The sequence below is a fragment of the Neovison vison genome, chromosome 7 (assembly GCF_020171115.1).
Source record: "Neovison vison isolate M4711 chromosome 7, ASM_NN_V1, whole genome shotgun sequence".
Lineage (NCBI taxonomy): Eukaryota > Metazoa > Chordata > Mammalia > Carnivora > Mustelidae > Neogale > Neogale vison.
Window position 1 is genome coordinate 163,484,840 of NC_058097.1, and position 23,763 is coordinate 163,508,602.

Here is a 23,763-nt window from a genome sequence, read left to right on the forward strand (position 1 = left end):
GGAAGTCAGGTTGGGATACTTGCTCCCACAGACCCGACAGGCAGCAAGATTTACACTTGTTCTCCCCGGGACTGAACCCCAGCAAGCCAGCCAGAGACTCCAGACATAATTCTGTTATTCAAATGGGAGAAGAGTTTGATAGCTATGCTAATGACTTTTATCTGTGAAAACATAACTAATAGCTTGGTTTACATTTGCGTACATTTATGAGCATAATTTTAGCACATAATTTTATTGCACAATAAAACATAATGCAGCATTAGTCGGCTTCACCAAAAAAAAAAAAAAAAAAAAAAGGAGGGATACCTTCCAGTGATCTGCACGTAAACCTTCACACCGCATTTATGTGACAGTATCATTTAAAATGGTGACCTGTTTGAATTAATGAAAGAGTTTCCCAGTTAACAATTAGCTGCATGAGGCTATTTCCCGTAGACATAATATTTGGGAGTGATGCTTATGATTTGCTGCATAATTCATTGCAGCATCTACTGTTGAAGATTGTTTTTCAATGCTATTATTCTTCTGGTTAAATTGGAGTTAAGGAGAGCCTTCTTGCGTTGTGTGCACAATCTTTCTTGGAGTCTCCGTTGTGTGGGTCCCATGTGAGGAATGCAGAAATATCAAGTAGGCCAAAGGGACTCCTTCTGAGTGTGAGGAGCACTCACACTCATGATGACATGAGGACATGCCTCTGCCCGAGAGATCTATCTAAGGGAGCAGAGCCCAGGGATGGAGCTTAGGAGGCAGGGAAGACAGGACTCCCAGACTGAAGGCTGGGCTTCTGGTGACCAATGTGAAACAATGGCTGGGATGTCATGAAGGAAGGAAGCTGTGTGACCACGGCTGAATGTGGTCAGAAAGAAGCAAGGAGATTTGGCAACGGCCATGACCAAACAGAGCCAGTCCTTCTGAAGCGGCCCGCAGGGGAACACTGGCAGCCCTGGATATATGGGTCAAATATGCCTGCTTGCAAAAGCAGCACTGTAAGTCAAACTAGCTCAAGCAAAGATGGAGTTCTGGGGTTCACACCACTGAAAAATCAGGGGTGGATTAGCACCCAACACAGCTGAATCCAGACGCTCTGAGTATACCACCAGAGAATCAATTTCCCCACCTTTCTCATCTTCCATTGTGGGGGCAGCGTGCTCTGCTCAGGCCTCTCCCAGGGGCAGGAAAGATGGGCACAGGCTTACATAACAACAACTCATGATCACAAGTGAATCCTGGCAAGTGGGCACCCCAGGGATGCGGGGTACTCTGCCGGGACCTGTGCTCGCCCTGTGGTGAGAAGGTTGAGACTGTTGATCAGGCTCGTCTGAATCACAAGGAGTGGGATGTAGACTCTTCCCAGAAGGAAGAGAGGCAAACAGGCAAAAGGGCAGTGGTTGGACAGCCCTCCAGCCAGAGTTGTGGTGTGAGGGACCGGAGAACACTCACCGTCCTCAGGAGTCGCGATGCAGGCACCCAGGCCCGAGAAGACGCTGCAGAGGAGAGGGCACTGTCCCGACGGAGCGGGGAAGCCCATCTACCACAAACAAGCTGGAGGAAGAAGGGCTGCTCACTGTGGCACCAAGAGGGCTTGGGGATGATGACAGCTCTTTGCAAATCTTGGAGGCCTGCTTATCCTGTGTCACTCTAGAGGGGGAAACAGCAGAGAGAGAAAAGTAACAGGCAAACAAGCAAGTCTGGCTCAGTATCTCGCCAATTCAAGATCTTAAGGGGCAGACAGAATCTAACCAGACAAGCTGCCCTGGGGTTGGTGAGCTCCTTACCTATAAATAAACGCAAGCCAGTAAACAGGTGCTAGAAAGTGGCCCTGCCAGGATGCTCCAGAGGAGAAATGAGAAAAGGGAGAGAGGATGCTCTAGGGGACCTCTACTGCTGAGCACGAGGATGGGGAGTCACCTGTTAACTGCAGCCTCAAACCACAGGTTTATCTTCGGGCTGGGCGGGGGGTGGGGTGGCAAGAGTCAAGTGTCTGAAACCCTGAATATTAAAAGCTAAAGTAAATAAAGCTGAATGTAGGGATGTCACAGAGGAAAGAACGGACTGGGAGAATCAGGTGAGCAAATGGAACATTGCTTGAGAACAATTCTCTGAGGTAAACAGGGAAACTGAAAGTGAGTAGAAAGGAGACGAGATGCCACTGAGTGCCGCTGAGTGCAGGTAAATCAGCTTCTCTGGGGCACTATGGGGAGAGGATTAGGAGACCAGTGCTGGGTGGAAAGCAGGTGAGGCTGGTGAACTAGTGTCCTAGGACTGCCACGACGAATTACTGCTGACTGGTGGCCTGGAACAATGGAAATGTATGCTCTCATATTCTGAACCTAAAGTCCAAAATCAAGGTGTTGGCAGGGCAGCACCCCTCTGGAGACTCTAGCAGAGAACCCTTCCTTGTCTCTTCTGTAGCTGGTGGCTGTCCCCACTCCTTGTGGCTACACTGCTCCAAACTTTGTCTCCAAACTCTGTCTCCCTCTCCCACGCCTACCCTATCTTTTCTGCCATGTCTTCTCTTCTTCTGTCTCTTGTAAGGACACTTGTCTTTGGATTTAGGGTCCACTGAGGGAATCCAGGATCAACTTATCTCAAGATTTTTAGTGGAATTTTATCTGTAAGGAGCTTTTGTCCAAATAAGCTCAATCTGCTGGTTCTGGGTAGGCATAGCTTCTGGGAGCCACCATTCAACCCCTTACATCAGGCAACTGGGCTGACTTGAGACATCAAGGGTGCGGTGGAAGGTGCTGGCTGGGAAGAGAGAGGCTGACCTCAGGCACAGCTGCCTCAAGCTTCCTGTCTCGTGAGAAACTCGGAGCTTGTAGCAGATGCCCAGGTTTGGGAGAAAGAGTAAAGGTGTCTTATGTGCTTAAATGCCCCCAGGAAAAGAAAGAAAACACCATGAGTTATAAAGAAATTTGATAGACTCAAAGTTATCCAGAAATCCTCAAGGTTTATCTCTAGACTTGCCGTGTATCGTTAGATATCTATTTACTGCTTAATTAAATATCAAACCTAATATAACTTCTGATAAAAGTGTTTATCTATATTTCAGATTTCTCAGGAGCATTAGTAAATGACATATGCCATGAAATTAATTATTCAGTCAATCCCTGAGAAATCCCACAGAGAGAGGTGTGCACCTATATACACAATGAGCATGAACGTGAATAGCCACATTCACCAGCTGAGCGAGTGAGAGAGATCACGCTGAAACTTCCTGGTTTAACAAACCCACGGTATCTGAGAAGTGTCTCCAACTACTCTGATTGTCCTACTCATATATGATCCTGCTCTGGGAGCTAAATCAAAGCTTGAGTTTGTGCCCCTCTCCTGGTCCTCACCATTGCTAAGAAGACAGCATCATTGCCATGTTTAAAGAGCACGCTTACTGCAGTAAGTGGGACCAGGACACTGAGAGTGGGGGAGGGTGGCTATGACGCAATAAGAATAGTCTTGGACTTGGAGCCATTTCCCTGTAACCTCCCACCGGCCCTTGTGGCAGCTCCCATTGTGCCCACTTTACTAAGAAGACAAAGGCTCTGAGAGGTGAAATGAACGGCCACGTTCTCACAGGTAACAAGAAGCAAACTGAACTTTAAATCCAAGTCTTTTTTTTTTTTTTAAAGATTTTATTTATTTATTTGACAGAGAGAGATCACAAGTAGGCAGAGAGGCAGGCAGAGAGAGAGAGGAGGAAGCAGGCTCCCTGCTGAGCAGAGAGCCCGATGTGGGACTCGATCCCAGGACCCTGAGATCATGACCCGAGCCGAAGGCAGCGGCCCAACCCACTGAGCCACCCAGGCGCCCCAAATCCAAGTCTTTTTTGACTGTAGGATTTGTTGTGTCTTAGATTTGCTTATAGCACAGGGAGCAGTAATGATCTCAGGCTGGGCCTGTGTCCTGGTACCCAACTCAGTCCACAGGGTCAGGCTATGGCTGCTCCAGTCAGTCTGTCCCAGGCACATCCGTGAAGTGGTTGCTAAGAGGGGGGTGCTATTACAAATGCCGCATACATGCAAGCCAGGAGAGGCAATACAGCTAGTTACTCTTAATGAGTCGACTGATTTCAAAAGATGAAACACGTACAGTATTGTCCTTAAATATTGAAAGAGATAAGGGAGCCTGTGGGACGTACAGAAAGAACCCTGCTTAAAGTCTGGGGGTACCCCTTTTCTTTCCAGGTCTCACTCTGCAGGATTTAGGACCATCTGTGGTTTGAAGATTCCTGTCTTAATGGAGTTCTAAAAGCTCCTTTTCTCTCCTGGCTTCCACAATTACAGAAGGGCCCAGAAACATCCCACTGCATCGATTGTTGGGGGAACCGTGATCTGCTCCCACGTTATCTTGTCTTCACTGTGTCCTTTTTTCTACCGCTTACAATTTCTTGTCTTTGGTCCTTTGTCCAGTCAGTTCCTCTTCATAATTAACCCTTTTTTATGTCTCTGGGGGGGATGCAGACCAGCCCTTTAGAGGCCTCTAATGACACCCACTTTGGCTCCTGCTGTGCCCCAGGAGATAATGGCCTCGAAAGCTTTCTCAGCAGCACGTGCAGCCTCTCCTGCCCAGCCCTCTATGCCCCAGCATTGGGCAAGGTTTGTACTAATAGATACTTGGTTTAGAAAAAGAGACAAAGAAAGATGACTTAGCCTGTTGTGTCTGAAATACACAGCACTGTATAAGTGTCTTCCTGTCCCTGAAACCAAATGTTCAGTAAGCTCAAGGGCACTTCTCTGAGACCCCCTGGAAGGCACAGTTCAACCTTGATTAACTAGAGTATTCAGGAAAGGGCAAGGGGATGGAGGGGTGGATTATAGGTACCTGGAAAGTTCTAGCTTACAGAAAGTTAACCAAAAAAAGTTTTTCCCCACCCAATCTACATTTTAGCTTTTTTTTCCTGAAACAATTCATGAAATCATTCATTTCCATATTAGGGGGGAGCTGGTGAACATGGTTGTTATTCCCATCTTAACTACCTGAAGGAGTAGCTGCATCTTCCTCTATGTTCCCAGAGCACTGGGTTCAATTGTGTTAGCCCTGAGCTCAGGTGATTTATTGCTCTTCATATCCCTCCTTACTCTTCTACACCTAGAGAGCAGGAACCATGTCTTGCATACATGAACCAAAAGTAAGATATTTTGGATCCCCAATTTTGGCAGCATGTCACGGCCTCCATTTGCTACTGGCCTAGATAAGGGCACAGTAGGAACTTGCCATAAAGCAAAGCAATGGGAACACAGAAATGATTTGGACTAGCTATACAAGAGACCAGGCCAGGGGTCAGAAAGCCATTGTGGAAGCCCAAGGGGAATTGTCCCCAATTTTCTCCAGGATTTGCTTTAAATAATTATTATTATGGAGATTTTATCTAAATCTTAATGAATATTATCTGTAAAAATAATTAACAGAAAATAAAATGGACAGTGGATAAAAATAAAAATGGTAACATGTAGATACACACAATTGGACCCAGGAAAACTGAAAATGATAGAAATAAGATCTAAAAAAGAAAATACACCAAGCCCAAGTCAATAATCAAGATAACTTGATATGGATCAAAACTGATCCATAAACTAGATCTCTATTGTGAAATTTACATGGAAAAGGCATGAACAAAAATAAGCATTATTCTAGTAATCTACTGTTGTGACTGAAAAAAGATATATATTTTTAAAGATTTTATTTATTTATTTGACAGAGAGACAGATCACATGTAGGCAAAGAGGCAGGCAGAGCGAGAGGAGGAAGCAGGCTCCCTGCTGAGCAGACAGCCCGATAAGTGACTCGATCCTAGAACCCTGGGACCATGACCCAAGCCAAAGGCAGAGGCTTTAACCCACTGAGCCACCCAGGCGCCCCAAAAGATATGATTTAATTAATAGTTTAACTACAAAAAAAAAAAATCAAGGAATTGAATTGGCCTAAGCCCTTTTGGTGCTGGAAAATATTTTTACAACAAAAGTTCATCATCACTACAGAATTCTGATTTAAACATTTATATTCAAAATGCCTGGATCAAAATGGAAGATTTAAACATTCTCCACTTTGTGTATCTCCAGTGCTTTGTTTGTTTTTTAAAAGATTTTATTTAGTTGTTTGTTTATTTATTTATTTATTTACTGACTGAGCCCACCAGGCACCCCTCCAGTGCTCTGTTCAAGAACTCAGTCCAGGGAAACCACTGCCCTGTGCAGATCCACAAACTGGAGGAATAAGCCACTGCTCAAAGGAAGTGGGTAGATCTGGTGCCCATTTTCTTAATTCAAAAATCCAAATTCAGTCAGTGAGTGTGAGCATGAGTCAGAGAGGAAGAGAGAGAAGGCATGCATCTGAGAAAAAGATTAAGTATGTATGCACAAAAGCGTGCAAAAACAGGTACCAACTACTAACAAATGGGAAAGGGAGTTTTTTGTTTTTAAAAATTATTTAAGAGGATGTGGAGAAAGGGGAACCCTCTTACACTGTTGGTGGGAATGCAAGTTGGTGCAGCCTCTTTGGAGAACAGTGTGGAGATTCCTCAAGAAATTAAAAATAGAACTTCCCTATGACCCTGCCATTGCACTCCTGGGTATTTACCCCAAAGATACAGATGTAGTGAAAAGAAGGGCCATCTGTACCCCAATGTTTATAGCAGCAATGGCCACGGTCGCCAAACTGTGGAAAGAACCAAGATGCCCTTCAATGGACGAATGAATAAGGAAGATGTGGTCCATATACACTATGGAGTATTATGCCTCCATCAGAAAGGATGAATACCCAACTTTTGTAGCAACATGGACGGGACTGGAAGAGATTATGCTGAGTGAAATAAGTCAAGCAGACAGAGTCAATTATCATATGGTTTCACTTATTTGTGGAGCATAACAAGTAACATGGAGGACAAGGGGAGATGGAGAGGAGAAGGGAGTTGAGGAAAATTGGAAGGGGAGGTGAACCATGAGAGACTATGGACTCTGAAAAACAATCTGAGGGTTTTGAAGGGGCGGGGGGTGGGAGGTCGGGGTACCAGGTGGTGGGTATTATAGAGGGCACGGATTGCATGGAGCACTGGGTGTGGTGCAAAAATAATGAATACTGTTATGCTGAAAATAAAAAATAAATTAAAAAAATTATTTAAATTGTTGTATAACTTAAAATTTTCACAGCAAACAGGTATTAATTTTGTAATCAGCTCTTTAAAAGATGTTTAAAATGTTAAACAGAAGAGACCCCAATTGCTAAGGAAATGTTGAAAAAGAAAAACAAAACAGGGGGCATCATGTTGCCTGATTTCAAACTTTACTACAAAGCTGTGATCACCAAGACAACATTGTACTGGCACAAAAATAGACACATAGACCAGTGGAACAGAGTAGAGAGCCCAGATATGGACCTGCAACTCTATGGTCAAATAATCTTCGACAAAGCAGGAAAAAATATGTAGTGGAAAAAAGACAGTCTCTTCAATAAATGGTGCTGGGAAAATTGGACAGCTATGTGTAGAAGAATGAAACTTGACCATTCTCTTACACCATACACAAAGAAAAATTCAAAATGGATAAAATGCCTCACACAAAATGTGAGGCAGGAATCTATGAAAATCCTAGAGAAGAACATAGGCAGTAACCTCTTTGACATCAGCCACAGCAACTTCTTTCAAGATATGTCTCCAAAGGCAAAGGAAACAAAAGCGAAAATGAGCTTTTGGGACTTCATCAAGATCAAAAGCTTTTGCACAGCAAAGAAAACAGTCAACAAAACAAAAAGGCAACCTCCGGAATAGGAGAAGATATTTGCAAATGACACTACAGACAAAGGGCTGATATCCAAGATCTATAAAGAACTCCTCAAACTCAACACACACAAAACAAATAATCACGTCAAAAAATGGGCAGAGGACAAGAACAGACACTTCTCCAAAGAAGACATACAAATGGCTAACAGACACATGAAAAAATGTTTGCATCATTAGCCATCAGGGAGATTCCAATCAAAACCACATTGAGATACCACCTTATACTAGTTAGTATGGCCAAAATTAACAAGACAGTAAACAACAAGTGCTGGAGAGGATGTGGAGAAAGCGGAACCCTCTTACACTGTTGGTGGGAATGCAAGTTGGTGCAGCCGCTTTGGAAAACAGTGTGGAGGTTCCTTAAGAAATTGAAAATAGAGCTATCCTATGACCCTGCAATTGCACTACTTGGTGTTTACCCCAAAGATACTGGTGTAGTGAAAAGAAGGGCCATCTGTACCCCAATGTTCATAGCAGCAATGGCTACAGTCGCCAAACTGTGGAAAGAACCAAGATGCCCTTCAATGGACAAATGGATAAAGAAGATATGGCCCATACATGCAATGGAGTATTATGCCTCCATCAGAAAGGATGAATACCCAACTTTTGTATCAACATGGACGGGACCGGAAGAGATCATGCTAAGTGAAATAAGTCAAGCAGAGAGAGTCAATTATCATATAGTTTCACTTACTTGTGGATAATAAGGAATAACACAGAGGACATTGGGAGATGGAGAGGAGAAGTGAGTTGGGGGAAATTGGAGGGGGAGATGAACCATGAGAGACTGTGGACTCTGAGAAACAAACTGAGGGTTTTGGAGGGGAGGGGGGTGGGGGGTTGAGTGACCCTGGTGGTGGGTATTACGGAGGTCAGGTATTGCATGGAGCACTGGGTGTGGTGCATAAACAATGAATGCTGGAACACTGAAATGAAATGAAATAAAATAAAATGAAAAAACAGATAAAAGAATGAATGGTACCAACGACTGAAAGAGTCTGAGATGTTATCTTACTTGTAAGCTAAAAGCTAAGAGTTGGGCTGCCACTGTTGCATGGATGCTGCTGGAAAAGAAGAGACTCCAACAGAGTAGACAGAGGATTCGCTTTTGTGCAATTTCCAGAGCATGGGTTCTCACAAGTGACATAAAGTGGGCTAGATGATAGCCACATAACACAGGAGTGAGCCATAGGAGAGCAAGCCTCAGCATAGGGAACCTGAGTCTTTTATGAGGGAAACCCAGCCTGCCTCACCCTGGTTCCATGCATCTCTTTCCAGCAAGACTTCTATTTCTACAAACATCCTGGGAAAGAGAATCCAGAATAAAAGCAGCCTGTGCCTCTACTCACCAGACATGCAGAAATGCAAGAGACCCAAGAGAACTGTTTTCCGATGATGACTTAAAGAATAAACGTGAGTCTCTCTGCAGTAACAGTCATTCTCATGGGCCTCCAGCCCATTCCTCTAATGCCCTGATCATTACATCTCTTGGTTCAGAGGTAAGGATGGAGAAGGAGCAAGAAATTGGCTTAAATCTCTGAGGGGGAAAAATTCTATTAAACTTCTAAGCCTGTGTCTTCCAATTCATGCCTCTATTTTCTTTGAATGGGAACTCATTACATTCTACTTCCAAGAGATTTAATTGTGCCAAGGACAGATGGCTTATTCATGCCACAGAAATCTATGAAGGGCCAACTGTGTGTCAGTTACTGTTTCAGGTAGAACCACTACCTCATATTCTACATTAAATTCTACATGAAAGGTGACTCCTGGAACTGTGCAATGTCTTAGCCCCAGTTCTAGATGCGAGGGGTGCAAAACTAAACAAAAATGACCAAATCCCCTGCCTTTTGGGGCTTATCCCCAGTGTGCAAAGACAGAATATAAATTTCAAAAATATAAGTAAAATGTAAGTATGTCAGGTGGTAATAGGGGATGCATGAAATAAATCTAGGAAAGGGGAGAAGAGTGGTAGCATAGGGAGTACTTAGAAAAAGGCTGAAGAAAAAGTGTTGTTAATAAAGTATCACCTGAGCAAAAACCAGAAGGAGGAGGGATTGATCTGCACAGGCATCCAGAATAAGAGTATCTCAGGGAGAGGTAGCAGCCCTGGGCCTAGAGCATGTCTATGTGTCAAGGATCAACAAAGAGTCCAGTATGACTGAAGTGGAGAGAGCAAGGGAGAACTTAAGAGATGAGGTCAACAAGGCCATCTTGGCAGACAGGTACTGACTTGACTCAGTCTTCTGAGTACTGAATGTCCTTGCTGAAGATGTTCAAGAATTGCACTGCTAGTTGCTGGTGGGCAAGAAAATCAGTCTGTTCTTGAACAAGGCATCTCTCCTGTTAGAGCAGGAAGGGAATTTGAAGAGTCATCCTTTTGCCGTTATGAGCTGGAGCTTAGAAAACCGCAGAGGAGAACCCATCTGCCCAATGCCATGTTAGGATTCGTGGCAAGATCAGCCCTAGAACCTGGAACTCCTAGAACATAGTTTCGTAATCTTTACTCAATGACTTCCAGTCTCCCGACTAGAGCCTCTGATTTGGAGGTTATATGGTCAACCTCAACCTCCTTGCAGGGTTGTTGTAAAGTCAGTATAGCCTATCCTGAGATTAAGTGGTGCATACCATTGGGCCTCAGAGTCAGGCACATCCTGGCCTGTCCAGGATGGGGGCAAGGAACACAGACTGCTCTTGACATGAAGAGAAGGGGAATATAAACTGGAAGGAGGTAGCAGCAAAAACATGGAAGGGGATGAAAACATGATATGTGTTGGAGATGTTTGTCACCCAATCTAGCTAGGAGGGTTTTAGTGTAAACCCCATGGAGAGAACAGCTGCAGGCAAAAGAGGGAAGAGAGTTTCCAGAGGCACTCAATGAAACATGGTCTATAACCAACACATTCTGGAACCCAAGCAACATAGACTGACTGTGTCGAGGGTCTTTTTTTGTCAAGCAAGGTCACATTCCAGGCTCTAAAGAGTGGGAGACTGAGGAGCAGTTGGAGTTCTGGCCCTAGTCACTGATGTCAAAGCTCTAATGACTGCCATAGGCAGGAAGGCAGGAGAGCAAGACATGGTAATAACAGCCAACCAGCTGGTTCAGGAGTTGTTGGGTGACCATCCTAAGGCCCCTCCAAACAGGACCAGGGAATTCTTCAGGATGGAGCAGGAGCTAGTGAAACACAAGACCACCCCAGAGAACCTCATCCAAGCTGTGGGATAGAGAGATCCCAAAAAAAGTTGGAACATGCTTGCACAGTGTCTGGCACATGGCAGGTGCTCAACTAATGGAGTCCTTGAGCCCCACACTCTTGGCATTTCCATTGCAGGACCCCAGCCAAAAGCCCATTCAGTTGGAGTGCCTGAGAGCGAAGTCCACAGAAAGATTCTTTGAGCGCCTTGGTGAATAGGACATTTAAGCCTCTGGCTGGCCCTGTATGGTTGGGAATGACCCTCATTATGAACACTTGGCAGTTGCCAAGATTGGAAGTTGTGTGTGTCTGGTGTGTGTATGTGTATGTGTGCACCTGCCAAACTCACGTGATTCACAGGAGCAGGGATTAGAGAGAAAAGGTCAAGAAGAGAAAAAGACAATGGGTCAGGAGGGGCAGAGCAGAAAGCCTTAAGAGCTAGACTAAATCAGAGGCCTGGAGGCCCATCCACCCCACAGGCAGGACATGTCCAGGCCTTTGAGGCATGTCTAACTTGAGCAGGAAAGGAAGTAGAAGGAAGCTGGGGATTCTTTTTAGTCTCAGGCCAGGTAGCTGATTGATTCTGATACGGGCCAGAGTTCCACCAGTAATTTTTGGGCTTATGCTACTGCTCAAAGTAGAAAATAAAATAAAATTTTTAAAAAAAATTCCTAACTAACATCTCTTCAAGATTTCTTTTTGATTTCAGGCAGGGTTTGCTCCCATTATCTTTGCGCATTTGACACCAGTGAGGGGAGCTGGCTGGCCTTTAATGGGGAAGGAGCTCACAGAGACCCCTTGAGCCACCCTTGCTCCCTAATTTTACAAAAGCGCCACTGGGCCCCTCTGGCCTCTCTGGCCAGGCCAGGAGAGCAACTGCCCTGCAGCCAGGATGCCCCCTCATGCTCACACACCCACCAGTGAAACTAGCCTCTACTCACATCAGCAAACAGTCACTATCCATAATCTTTGGAAACCACCTTTATATGCGGTTGCCTGTCCCTTCACTTCTGGTCTCCCCGCCTTCCCAGAGTCTCAGCTTGCTTGCAAACTGCCATCCTGGGGCCATGAGTGCCATGGAGTAGGAAGATTCTGGGGTCAAACAGTTCCAGCTCTGTCCCCTATTTGCTGCAGGTGGCCACCAGGGAGGACAGTCTTTGCTCCTAAGTCTCTTGTCCTTGTTCTCAAATCAGACAGGGTTGCAGTCATCTTGCAATGGTGGACGTCGCACCCAGGACAGTGCCTGAAAGATAGTAAGTGTTGACTAAATGTACCCCTACTCCACCATGAGGGGCGGAGGTCTCTATCTGTTTTATCCACTGACGTAGTCACTGAACCTAGGTTGGTGCCTCTTAGCAGCTCAGCAAACATTTCCTGCAGCAATGAAGAAACTGAGAAGACATTCTAACTAGCTGAAATAGAAGCCCACTCCATTCAACCTCTCTTTCTACCTACTTCTATTTTACTTACAGACTTATCCTAGAGTCCCCTCCGTACAGAGAAACCCGAATCTTCTCAAATACTATTGCTTTTCCATCCTTCCCATCAGAGTCAAACTCTTTCACCAAGGGGTCCTTGTTTTCTGCCTCTTGGCCCTGCACTCACCTGCCTTGAGGTGGATGGCATTATCCTCCTATGACATATGGGGAACCCAAGTCCTAGAGAGGGAGTAGCATGCTCAGAAAACAGGGAAGCGGAAATTGGAACCCGGTTCAGTCAGACTCTGGTGTTTCTCCTCTTCATCCCTGTCCTGTTCTCCTGCCCTGCAACTCCTCAAGCCACTTCCCAGGATGTGCTGGTCCCCAGATCCACACCCCTGCTCCTCAGGGAAGGCAGCCGCACCTTCCAGGACCCCTTCTCTAAACCTCTCCATTATGGGCTCCCATGGCCCATCTCTCCCATGCTTGGCTTCAGGGGAATTTCAATAACTATTAGTCACATCTCTCCTCCCTCTGAGTTAGAGTCAATTAACAAATAGGATGCTGGAGTTAGGCAGATGGTGTGAATAGTTTGGATAATTCAGAAAATATTCACTCCCCTCTCAGCTCATTGGAGACGGTGGAATGGATTTCCCTGGTCTGCTGACATTGGGCTTGAAGACACGACTGGCTTTGGCCAGTGGAATATTTGCAAAAGTGACCTAAGAAGAGGCCTTCACAGGCCGAGCAGTTTGGCTGGGGTCTTGGGCCTCTGCCATCACCATGGCTCCTGCCATGGGTTGTTGCCTGGCCCTGGAGGAAGGAGAGATACAGGGGGCAGATCTGCACCCAACCTCTAACCTTGGGGCCAGCCCCAGTGAGATCAGCCAATATCTAGAAGACCCACAGACACAGGAGGAAGAAGAAAGTGTTGTTTTAAACCATGAAGTTACAAGGTCTGTAACTTTGTTATGGCAACAAATAAGACATACAGATAGAGGTCCCTAAATTTCTAATTGGTAAGCCTGGCTGGATAATCCTGACATCCTTCCCCACAGCCACACCTGTCTCTGGACACCCTTATCACCCATTGCTGTCTCGGGAAAGGCAGCACAGAGTCCAGCACACTAAAACCTGCAATAGCAACCATACCCAGAGAAGACGGAGATGCTGTGTGTTTGGTAACACACAGGTAACTGAAGGCTCAGACCCCTTCCATCTCCACGTGTGTTCCTAAAGATCCCTGTGAAATGTGACCCTGTGCTTCCGTGACTCAGCATTGCCAAGGCCACAGCATGAGGACTGGGACTGAATGCCAGGATGGGGGTTGTGTGGCCCTGGGGCTAGTCTCCTGAGTGATTCTAGTTACTGCCCCCTTTTTGCATGCCTCTTGCCCTGTAAGACTCCTGGATTGCAACCTGATTTGTGATCATTCAAATTTCAGGGAGAGGTAACATGGAGGAAAACAAGCAAGGAATTAAGGAATCTACTGTTGGTTTCTATAAGCCGGCCTCTCCGAGCTTCCCCTTCGTAGTGTGGGCCTGGTGAGAGGTTTCCCTGCGTCCCCTATGGAGCCATGTGAGCAGCCCATGACATAAAGTCGTGATGTGGAAGCACTGGGAAATCATCTCTCTGCAAATATAAAATAGTAGAAGAGTTCTCACTTCTGGCAACCTTGGTCTCACTTTAGAAGTCAATATATTTACCTAAAATTACACTGGACTGTATTTCTTTGACAAGAATGTCCTGTTCATTCTTTCTAAAAGAATTGGTGTCACTCTTCTTGGCATGTTCAAAAGAACACAGGCTTAGGAGTCAGAAATGTGGGTCCAAATCCTGGTTCAGATACTAATAAGCTGTATGACTGTGGGCAAGTGAAGTAATTTCACTGAGCCTGAACTTCCTCATCTGTAGAATGGGTATAACAACAAAGATCTCTTCAGATTGCTGTGACGGTTGAAGTGGACATTCTTATTGGTGGTACTTGATGGGTAGGTGTCAGATGTCACTCTTATCATCTTTCAAGCATTTGTTGAGACCAATCATTGGCATGATGATCTACAGGATCAGGACCAGGTAGTTAGGGAACAACTTCTGCTATTTTCCCAAGAACCTCTGCCTTCCCTTTCTCCAGGCACCTTCTACACCCAGGAAGCTCCATGTATGTCCTCAGCAGTGGTGGCTGAAAGGAGAAAGCTGCGAGAGGGTGAGGATTGGGAGGAACCAAAGTTTCCCCAGGTGCCTGCAACATTGCCTAGTTCCCAGAAAACTTGCAAGCGCCCTGCATCTCCTCGCGGACTCAGAAGATGAGGTGTGTAACCTGCTGCTGAGGAACAGTCACAGTCATAAAAGTAACACCATGAAAAACCCATTTTGCGGGTAACGATGAGAAGTTAATGCAAAGACTCATTGCCCTCTGTTAGCAAAAACTTTGGCAGTGACTTTTCCAGGCTCCCGGGAAGCCTTTGGAGAATGCTGCTTTAACCCAGAAGCACTTCATCATTTATATGAATGAAATGAGTGCAAACAGATTGTCGGGATGTCTGTTAACATCACCTCTTTTTTCTTGCAAAGAATCCCCTCCGTAATTACATTTTGCCTGTCAGTTCATAAATTTTTCTTATTACAAACTGGCCATTATTGATTGCTTTTTAAAAGTACTAAAACTGAGCCCAAAGCAGTAGATCTCTCAGTAAATTCAAAACATACTATCTTCTGTCCCGATCACTGGTGAGGAGGGAGGGGAAAAGTCTCTGCGTTTACTGTGCACTCTGGGCTGAGGCAGGCCTGCCATACGTTTCAGTTTAGAGACTTGGCTTTGGGGGCTGCGTGCTTTAAGCCACAATGAAAATAATAAATAAAGGATAAACTTATTTGGCAAATGCTGACGCTTTGTGAGCCAACATCCTGTCATTGTTCTTCAGCTGGGTCCCACTGCTCAAGGGGTTCTATTTGGGTTCTTGGCGTTTATGACGGAACATCATGATGAGCGAGGAGGGGAAAGCTGTGGGGCACTGGGGCAGGATAATAAAGACTTACAAAGTTTTTAAATAACCAGTAGAATGTTTTCCTAAATCCTTTTAAAATGAGATGCTGTGGTTTTCTATATTTCAACCTATCTGATTAAAATGTGAAAAGAGCAAAATATCAAGTAATTTCTGTGTTCTGGGGAAAGAATGGGGTGTTCCTCATTGTACAGAGTTTGAGAGAAGTTTGTAGAACCTTTACTGGTCTCAGGTAGGGGAACAGAGCAGAAGATACTTAAATTCCAGGCCTCTGCTTTGGCCCAAAGATCTAATGGGCGATGAGGGGCACCCAGGGACATCCAGGTGCATCCCCCCGCAGGCCCCTCCAGCCCAGCTCCCCGAACACAGTCTCTTTAAAAATCAGCACAGGCTGCCAATCTCCAAACCCTCCAAACCTGCAACCGTGGAAAATGGGTAGGGGGAGGGAGAGCAAATGAGAATTTGGACGTGTGCGATCGGCTCCTGATTGGAGCTGGATGCAACCAAGTAATCAAAGCAAGCCACAACATGGGATAGATCGGGCTGCCAATCTTGGACCGCTCGCTTGCTAAAAGCAGGCAGCAGCTACTGATCTGGCCAGGAAACAATGCCCCATTCAGCTCTCAATATCTGTTCTTAATATCAAGACGCAAAACCGGGGTCCCCACTAGTGAGGAAGCCAAGTCTGGGCCAGCAGAGCAATTACACCTTAGCCAACCAAGTGAACAAAATGGGAGACATTAAAACCATTTCTAAAGTGGAAATAATTTAAAGGCCTTCTAAATATCTTAACAGCGCACTTGGCCACACTTGGGATTAGGAAGCAGTATTTTATGTTAGGCAGCAAGGCTTTTGTTTTGTGTGTGTGCATTTTTCTTTTTAGCCAGGGATCTAAAGAGAGGACTGCGTTCTGTCAAAGAGTGTCACCGACCCCTCGAGCCCCCAGCGGGGCATCGCATCCCAGCATTTGGCAAGAAGACAGGAGAGCCCGTGATGAAACAGACCTCTTCAGGGGCCTTGTCTTGGCAGCTTTGAAGCTCACCCCCAGCCCGTGCCTATAGATCTCTCCCTCACTAGGTTTGGTTTATGGGAGACGTCTGCCCTCAGAGCAAAACTCAGAAGACAGGCAAAGGTCCAGAACACAAAGGCCCGGAGCAGGGTGCGGCTGGAACTGGGACACCCTCTGTTTTCTGTCAGCTCCCAGATAAGATGAGAAAAGGTCGGCCCTGGTGGGAGGAGCCGGTAATCCCCACTGAATCCTTCCTTTGGCCCTAATGTTGGCCTCTGGGCCATAAATCTGTATCCTGTGAGAAGTGACCCTGCCTGGCCAGCCCAAAAGTGTTCCCCACTTGACTTCTGAGCAATTTCTCTGCGCTGGGCACTGGGGTCAGAGAGGAACCAGAGAGAGCTGGAGGGAGGCTGAGAGCAAAGAGAAGGTGATGATGACAGAAATAATGAAGAGGAGAGAATGAACATTTATAATGGGCTCACCCTGAAAGCTTGCTAAATAACTCTTTCAATCCCCAATCCTGTGAGAGAGGTATTATCATCAGCCCTAATTTGCAGATGATGAAACCAAGTCACAGAGAAGTCAAATCACTTGCCGAAGGTCACACAGGCAGAGTTCACTTTTAAACTCAGAACATCTAGCTCCAGGGTCCACATTCGTCACCACTTTGAACCCAAAAGAGCTGAGGGGCGGGGAGCAGGTCAGAGAGGGAAGCTCCTGTGGCATGAGGCTGGTCTACTAACGCCCAGGCTCTATACGGGGAAGAAAAATACCCAGACCCGGGTGCTGTCTACCCAGGGTAGCTCAGAGTCCAGAGCATGAGAATGAGGTTACTCACAATGTGATCCCTGGACAGAACCCCAGCCTTGTCTGGGAGCTGGCCGGAGAGACAGAGGCTCAGACCTGATGCTGCGGTCTTCCTGAAACAGAATCTCATTTTTAACAAGCCCCTTGATGACTCCCAGGCACTGTCAAGTCAGGGAGGTCCTGGGACAGAACAGAAGAGCTAGACACACCCCCAGAGGCGATATGAGTGGCATGCCCAAGGCCACAGAGAAAGCCAGGAGAGAGCCAGTGACAATGTCTCGCCATCTGTGCTGTGACAGCCAAGTTGGGGCTGTGGCTTTTCTTGCCACTCCAAAATCAGTCTGATGATATGAGGCAGCCACTGTGTTGCTCCCCCAGGCTCTTCCACAGCTGAGTCCCCTGCACAAAGCTCTTCCAAAGGAAGCCAGCCTCTGACTTCCACATCAACCTTTACTGGGTGGGGGGCAGGAACAGTCTGTCACCTCACTCACTAAGCTCAGTGCCCATTTGTAAGGGGACTATCCTGTCTCCAACCAAAACATCCGGGCAGATGCTCACCAGGCCACATTCCTTCCATCGGGGACAGAACACGTCTTGATGGAGATAGCACAGGCTTTGAAGTCACAAAGACTCAGATGCAAAAATCAGTTTCATTACTCCTTACCTGTGTGACCTTGGGCAGGTTGCTTAGCCTCTCTGAGCTGCATCTTCTTCACCAGTCAAATGGAGATGAGAATATTTATCTCCCAGACTGATGAGCTAATGTGTCTGATGTCTAACATGTTGTTCCCTTCTTTGACCACCTTCCATCAGTGACCAGTGGACCTGAGACCTGGGCATTTTAGAATGATGTGGCTGATGCCAGCCCAGAAAAAGGTCACCTGGGGGCTGCTGACTCTAATCCCATAAGGAATTCCATGGGGATATGGACTGTCACTCAGGGGCCTCAGATACTCGAGACCTAAACCATCTCATTCCCACTACTGCATGTGTTCAAATCACAGCCGAGTCCCCTTCTGTGGCCAGACTCATGCTATTGGCTGCAGGAAGGGCTCAGATGCATAACTCTTTTGGGGGCCTGATGGCTCCTGTTGGAGTTGTCTCACCTGGGCTGATGGTACAGATCAGAACAAAGGAGACACAGGACCCAGAGTCCTTTGTGTCTTGGGTTAGAGTCAGCAGTCCCCAGGCATTCGTGTTTTCAGTTGGCACTGTCCATGTCATTCCCAAACATCCTTCAAGTCACTGCTTCCCACCTCCTGGCCCAACAGAGCAAAAAAGGTCCCAGCAAGGCTTTCAAGGACCACATCTAAGATCAGCCCTTGCTTCCTACCTACAGGACAAATGTCACATGCAAGTGTCATCTTGGCAGAGTCAGAAGGGCAAGTAGAGGCAGCAGAACAACCTGAGAAGACCTGCATAGAGAGCATGACTCACATCCCTGACATCGCGCTGTGCACTGCCCAAAACATGGTCATTTTCAGAAAGATCCTCCCTCCCCCTCTTAGTTCTGCTGCTTAATCATTAATTAATTAAGTGGTTTTTTTAAAAAAATCACATCACTCTACCACCTTCTCCCTTCCATTGTACTTTGTCTATATCCTTGTTCAATTATGGGAACCACAGTCAAACGCCCCAACTTCAGTGGAGCTGATCAGTACGGTGGTTGGCAGGACTATCCCCTCCCTCATTCAGCCCACTCTACCTACAATGATACGGCCGAAGACATCAGCCCTCTAAGCAATCTTCCTCCACTGCTGACACACACTGAGCTAACACTAGCACAATAACCTAAATCTTTTTCACCTTCATAGATTTCCAGAGGGACCTAGATAGTGGGTCTGTCCCTTCCCTATGGGGTCTGAGTTAGGGTATTGCAGAGCAATCTCCAGAATATTTTCTGCCAGTCGAGGCTGTCCCCACTGCTCTTCCTTTGCCCTGAGCCTGTAAACTCCACATTCCTCATTAATAGCAGAGTCAATAATTGCACTTCTTCGACAAGCAAGAATCAGACCCATCCCTAGGCACCCCAGACGCCCCAGACCTGTGTGCTCTTCCAGATTTTATATTAAAAAAATAATGATGATTACCTATTCTAAATAGCAAATTCATCCTCCTGACCTATGGCCTTAGGTTTTGCTCCTGAGTGCAAGTCAAAAGCCTGGAGCCAAAGGGTCTCCATGCAGATTCAGAATGCTCTCTCAGGCCTATAAGGTAGCCCCTCCTCATTCTTTCTCTAGCAAATGATAAGAAAGTTCTTCCTAATTAGAGTCTCCCTTTAAGTTCTGTAGACCACTAATGAGTAAGGAAGAGGAGGCACTTGGGAGCCCTGAAGAAATTATTTGAAAGCAAAACCAAGTGGCCTCTGTAAAATATCACCATTTTAGTCAAAAGGATTTTTTTTTTCCTCTTACACACAACCACCTGACACAGCCCAGCTGGCAGCATATTGAGAAATTAGAGAACAGCTTTCTTCAGAGAAAGCCTCTACTTTATATTCTTGGGGCTTTTTTGGCTAGCAAACTGTCCCCTTATTAACTTGACCCTTCTATGACCCCTGATCTCCATCAGCTAAGGCAGGAGCTGGAATCCCTTTCTGCCCAGTGCTCTCCCAGGGGTCCAGAGAGGGCAAGTTCACTGCTTAAGGTTGCACAGTAAGTTGGCAACAAGGCAAGACCTGAATAGTAGGGCCACAGGCTCCAGCTCATTTCATTCCATTGCTAACACTTCTGAGGGCTCACTGGGTGCTGGGAACAATGCTTTGTAGGCACTCACTCATTCATTTATTCCTTCACTCAAGGGCTACTGAGCAAAGAGTTACCCAGTTGCTGGGCCTACAGCAGGGAGCCAAACCAATCCCTTACTCCCTGGAAGTTTGTATTCTAGCCTGGGAGCCAACAATAGACAATGGCATCGATAGCTCAGTACCGTGAAGAAAACTATACCCAGATAAAGGAACAGAGAAGGACCGAGAGGGTTGTATAAACAGGGAAATCGGGAGGGTGTCCAGCTTGAAGTGGCAGAGGCTTGAGCAGAGACTAAGTCCAGAGACAGGTTATGCCATTATTTGGGGGAAAGGCATTTAGGTGGAGGGAAGAGCAAGTACAAAGGCTCTGAGGCAGGAGCCTGGTATGTTTAGGAATGTCAAGGAAGCTGGTTGCCAGCCCAATGTGTAAGGGGCATCTAATGAGATGAGAGGTGACGGACAGCTGATCATTCAGGGCCTGCCAGCCCATGGCATGGACTACAGACTTCAAATACTCTGAGTTTTGTGCTCAGGAAAACACATTCTGACTTCAGTTTTAAAGAGCTTAGCTGGCCACTTTTGGAGAAAAGTTTGGAGCAGGTCATGGGCAGAAGCTAAGAGCTGAGGTGGCGGGGGGTTGGGGGGGGGCAAGTGAAATGATCAAATCCTTGGGCAACCCCTGAAGTCCTAATATTATGAGGCAAGTAACCTCAGAGAGATTCAAGAACTTGCTTTAGGTCTTGTTCTGGGACATGGGTAGCCTGGAAATGAGCCTACATTTGACCCCAAGCCTGAGCTGCCCTAGAACTGAAGACTCACAGACAAAAAGACACCAAGGACAAGGGCACAGGCTGCTATCTTCACGGAATAAAGCTCTTTTACTTCAGGCTTCTCCTAGCCAGCCCCCTTGAGCCTTGGTTCACCTGAGAACGACCGTTGATTGGGCTGTGGCTGTGTCCCAGGCACAGGCCAGGGTTTGGACGTTCAGGATCTCATTTAATCCTCACTGCAGCCCAGGGATCTGGGTATTATTATCCCTGTGTTACCAGATGAAAAAGATCTCATTTTCTCAGTGGAGATAGTGAAAACATTCCAAAGCTGCTTTGGGATTTAATTCACAGAAACCTCAGCATTTAATCTACTAAACCAGAAAGTAATCCCCTCTTTGGCTGGCTCTGGGAACCTGGGTCTGCCCGCAGTTGTGGGGGATACTTGATAGCTTACACTTGCACAAGAGCGCATGTGCACACAGTCCACCCACTAACCCCGGCGGATCCCTGGCCCATCCAAATGATGGCAACCTTCGGTGAGTCCTGGATGGCCCCTCTCCCCCTTCCTCATGAGACGGCCCCTCAGCCAATGGCCTCCTTCAGGCCACTGGGTAACCCCCAAAATGCTACCCCTGGCCTTAGTAACACACTCACACACGTTTCACCTCTCACAAAAACCCTGCACCCTCAGGCCTAGCCCTCTTCTGCTCTCTTATCTGCTTCAAAAGGTACATCTGTCTCTGCTTTTTGCTAGGATCTGGCATAGCTAATCTGACAAGCTGGGCTGGGCTCGGTTGTGAATGGCTACCAGAAGTTATCAATACCAAAATCACAGGTAATCCTTTTGCCTTTCTTTTTTTTAAGATTTTATTTATTTATTTGACAGAGAGAAATCACAAGTAGATGGAGAGGCAGGCAGAGAGAGAGAGGGAAGCAGGCTCCCAGCCGAGCAGAGAGCCCGATGCGGGACTCAATCCCAGGACCCTGAGATCATGACCCGAGCCAAAGGCAGCGGCTTAACCCACGGAGCCACCCAGGCGCCCCATCCTTTTGCCTTTCAAAGGAGACCTTCCTGGACAACTGTTTGGTCCAAGGCAGTGAAGACAATGGAGAAGCTTGCTTAGCATGGCAGGCACAGAGAAAGGGATCGTAAGAGGAGGTTAGGGGTAATTTCTAAAATTGTGCTATCCCAAGACTCTTGACCTTAGAGAGAAATTTAATCTGATCATGATTCAGCACCTATTACATACAGACACTCTGCTCAAGGAGCTGTCGGTCTTGCAGAGAACCAGGCACAAAGACAACTACAATGACAGGGTGACCCGTGCAGTCCTAGAACTCTGTACATGCTATAAGAAGGTTGAAGAGGAAGGGGTAAAGTCCATCTTGGGAAAGGGCCCAGAACAGCTTCTGGAACAGGTTTTGAAGTAAAAATGCAAAATGCGTTCACATGGCTGATGAAGAGAGAGAGCTTTCCAGGCAAAGGAAACTGTGGGGACAAAAGCCAAGAGGAATGAAGCACTAACTGTGTGGGCTGAGGGACCCTGGTGTTGCTAGTGGGGACAGGGAGGTAGGGAGAAACAAGGAGATGGGTTTTTCTCAGTAATGTGTTTACACTCTGATCTTTCCGTGAATTCCATTTCCTAGCCTCCCCCTGGGGCAAGAGGGTACAGGAGGAGCTACACGGGCTTCAGCAAGGGAATGGCTTTCTGTTGGGGGGTACTGCCATGCTCAGATACCCTCCATAGCTCCCTAGTACTCAGGTAATCAAGATCATATGAATGAACAAAGACTAGGGGCTCCTGCTATCTCCCAGCAGCCTCTCTGATCTCTCACTCTTCCCCAGATCCTCCTGTCTTCACGAAGCTCTCCTTGATTCTTCCTTGCTGAGAGGGCACCTCTCTTATGACACGGTAATGGTCCTCCTGTGTCAGAGACCTCCACGAAAGCCCCACTCTAAGGCCAGCAAGTGCTCAGGGGCCATGATGATGATGTACGGTGTAGGGGCCACAGTGGACAGGGTGGGGGCAGTGCTGGACAGTGCTTGTGCTCACAGGTTCTAGAGACAAGGTTCTCAACCTGGCTGAACACATGCAGCGTCGAGGTGAAGTTATTAAATATCAGTGCCTAGCCTCCCCCTCAGAGAGTCCAGCTTTATTGGTTTAGGGAGAGATGGAGACATGGGTATGTTGTAAATGCTCCCCAGGTGACGCAGATGGGCAGCCAAGGTGAAAACCACTGATCCAGAGCCTGACTGTGGAGTTCATGTCCCAGCTCTGCTGTCACTAGCTGGGTGACTTCAGGCAGGTTAAAGTCACTAAGTCTCAGCACCTGAGACTGTCAAAGGCGATGACACAGCATCTCCTCTGAGGCCCACTGGGGGACTTATGTTAGATGATGTGCACGAAGCTCGGAGCATAAGCGCTGCATGTGGTAAACTCTCAGTATTAGCTCTCATTAGTATCGCTTTAGGCGCCTTGAGCTTGACTCAGCTCTGTGTCCCCCCACGGGGCCCGCCACAAAAGAGGCGTCAAGAGGTAAGGTTGTATTAGAAGTGGTTAATTGAGCTCCTTGGGCAGCTAAGCACTGCCCAGGCAGAGCCCAGACTGGGCCGGATCCCCGTAAGGCTTCCCTGGGAACTCACCCTCACTCCTCAGCAGGTTTGCAACTTGGGTCCTTTCTGGCACACCCTCTCACCACCGGCTCAAGTGCGGATCAGGGGGATCTCAAAGCAACTCCAGGACCCCTCTGTCTTCTCGTCCCCATAGGATGGCCTGCCCTGTGACAGAATGCCCCCTTCCACAGCAGGACCCCCAAACCCAAGAATGTCCCTGATGTGTTCTCAGAACACAAATCCAGGCATCCCAGCTCTTCAAATGCTGGCTATTCTGGCTTATGTCACGGGAAGCCCCTCAAGGCCTCCCTGCAGTCTTCTGCCCCCCACCTCCCCACCCTGGCCCTCTGACCAGCAGAAGAGCTAGATCAGGTGTGCTCATCTCAGCCTTTCCTGGGAGCTTGCCAGTCTAAAACCTGCATCCCAGTG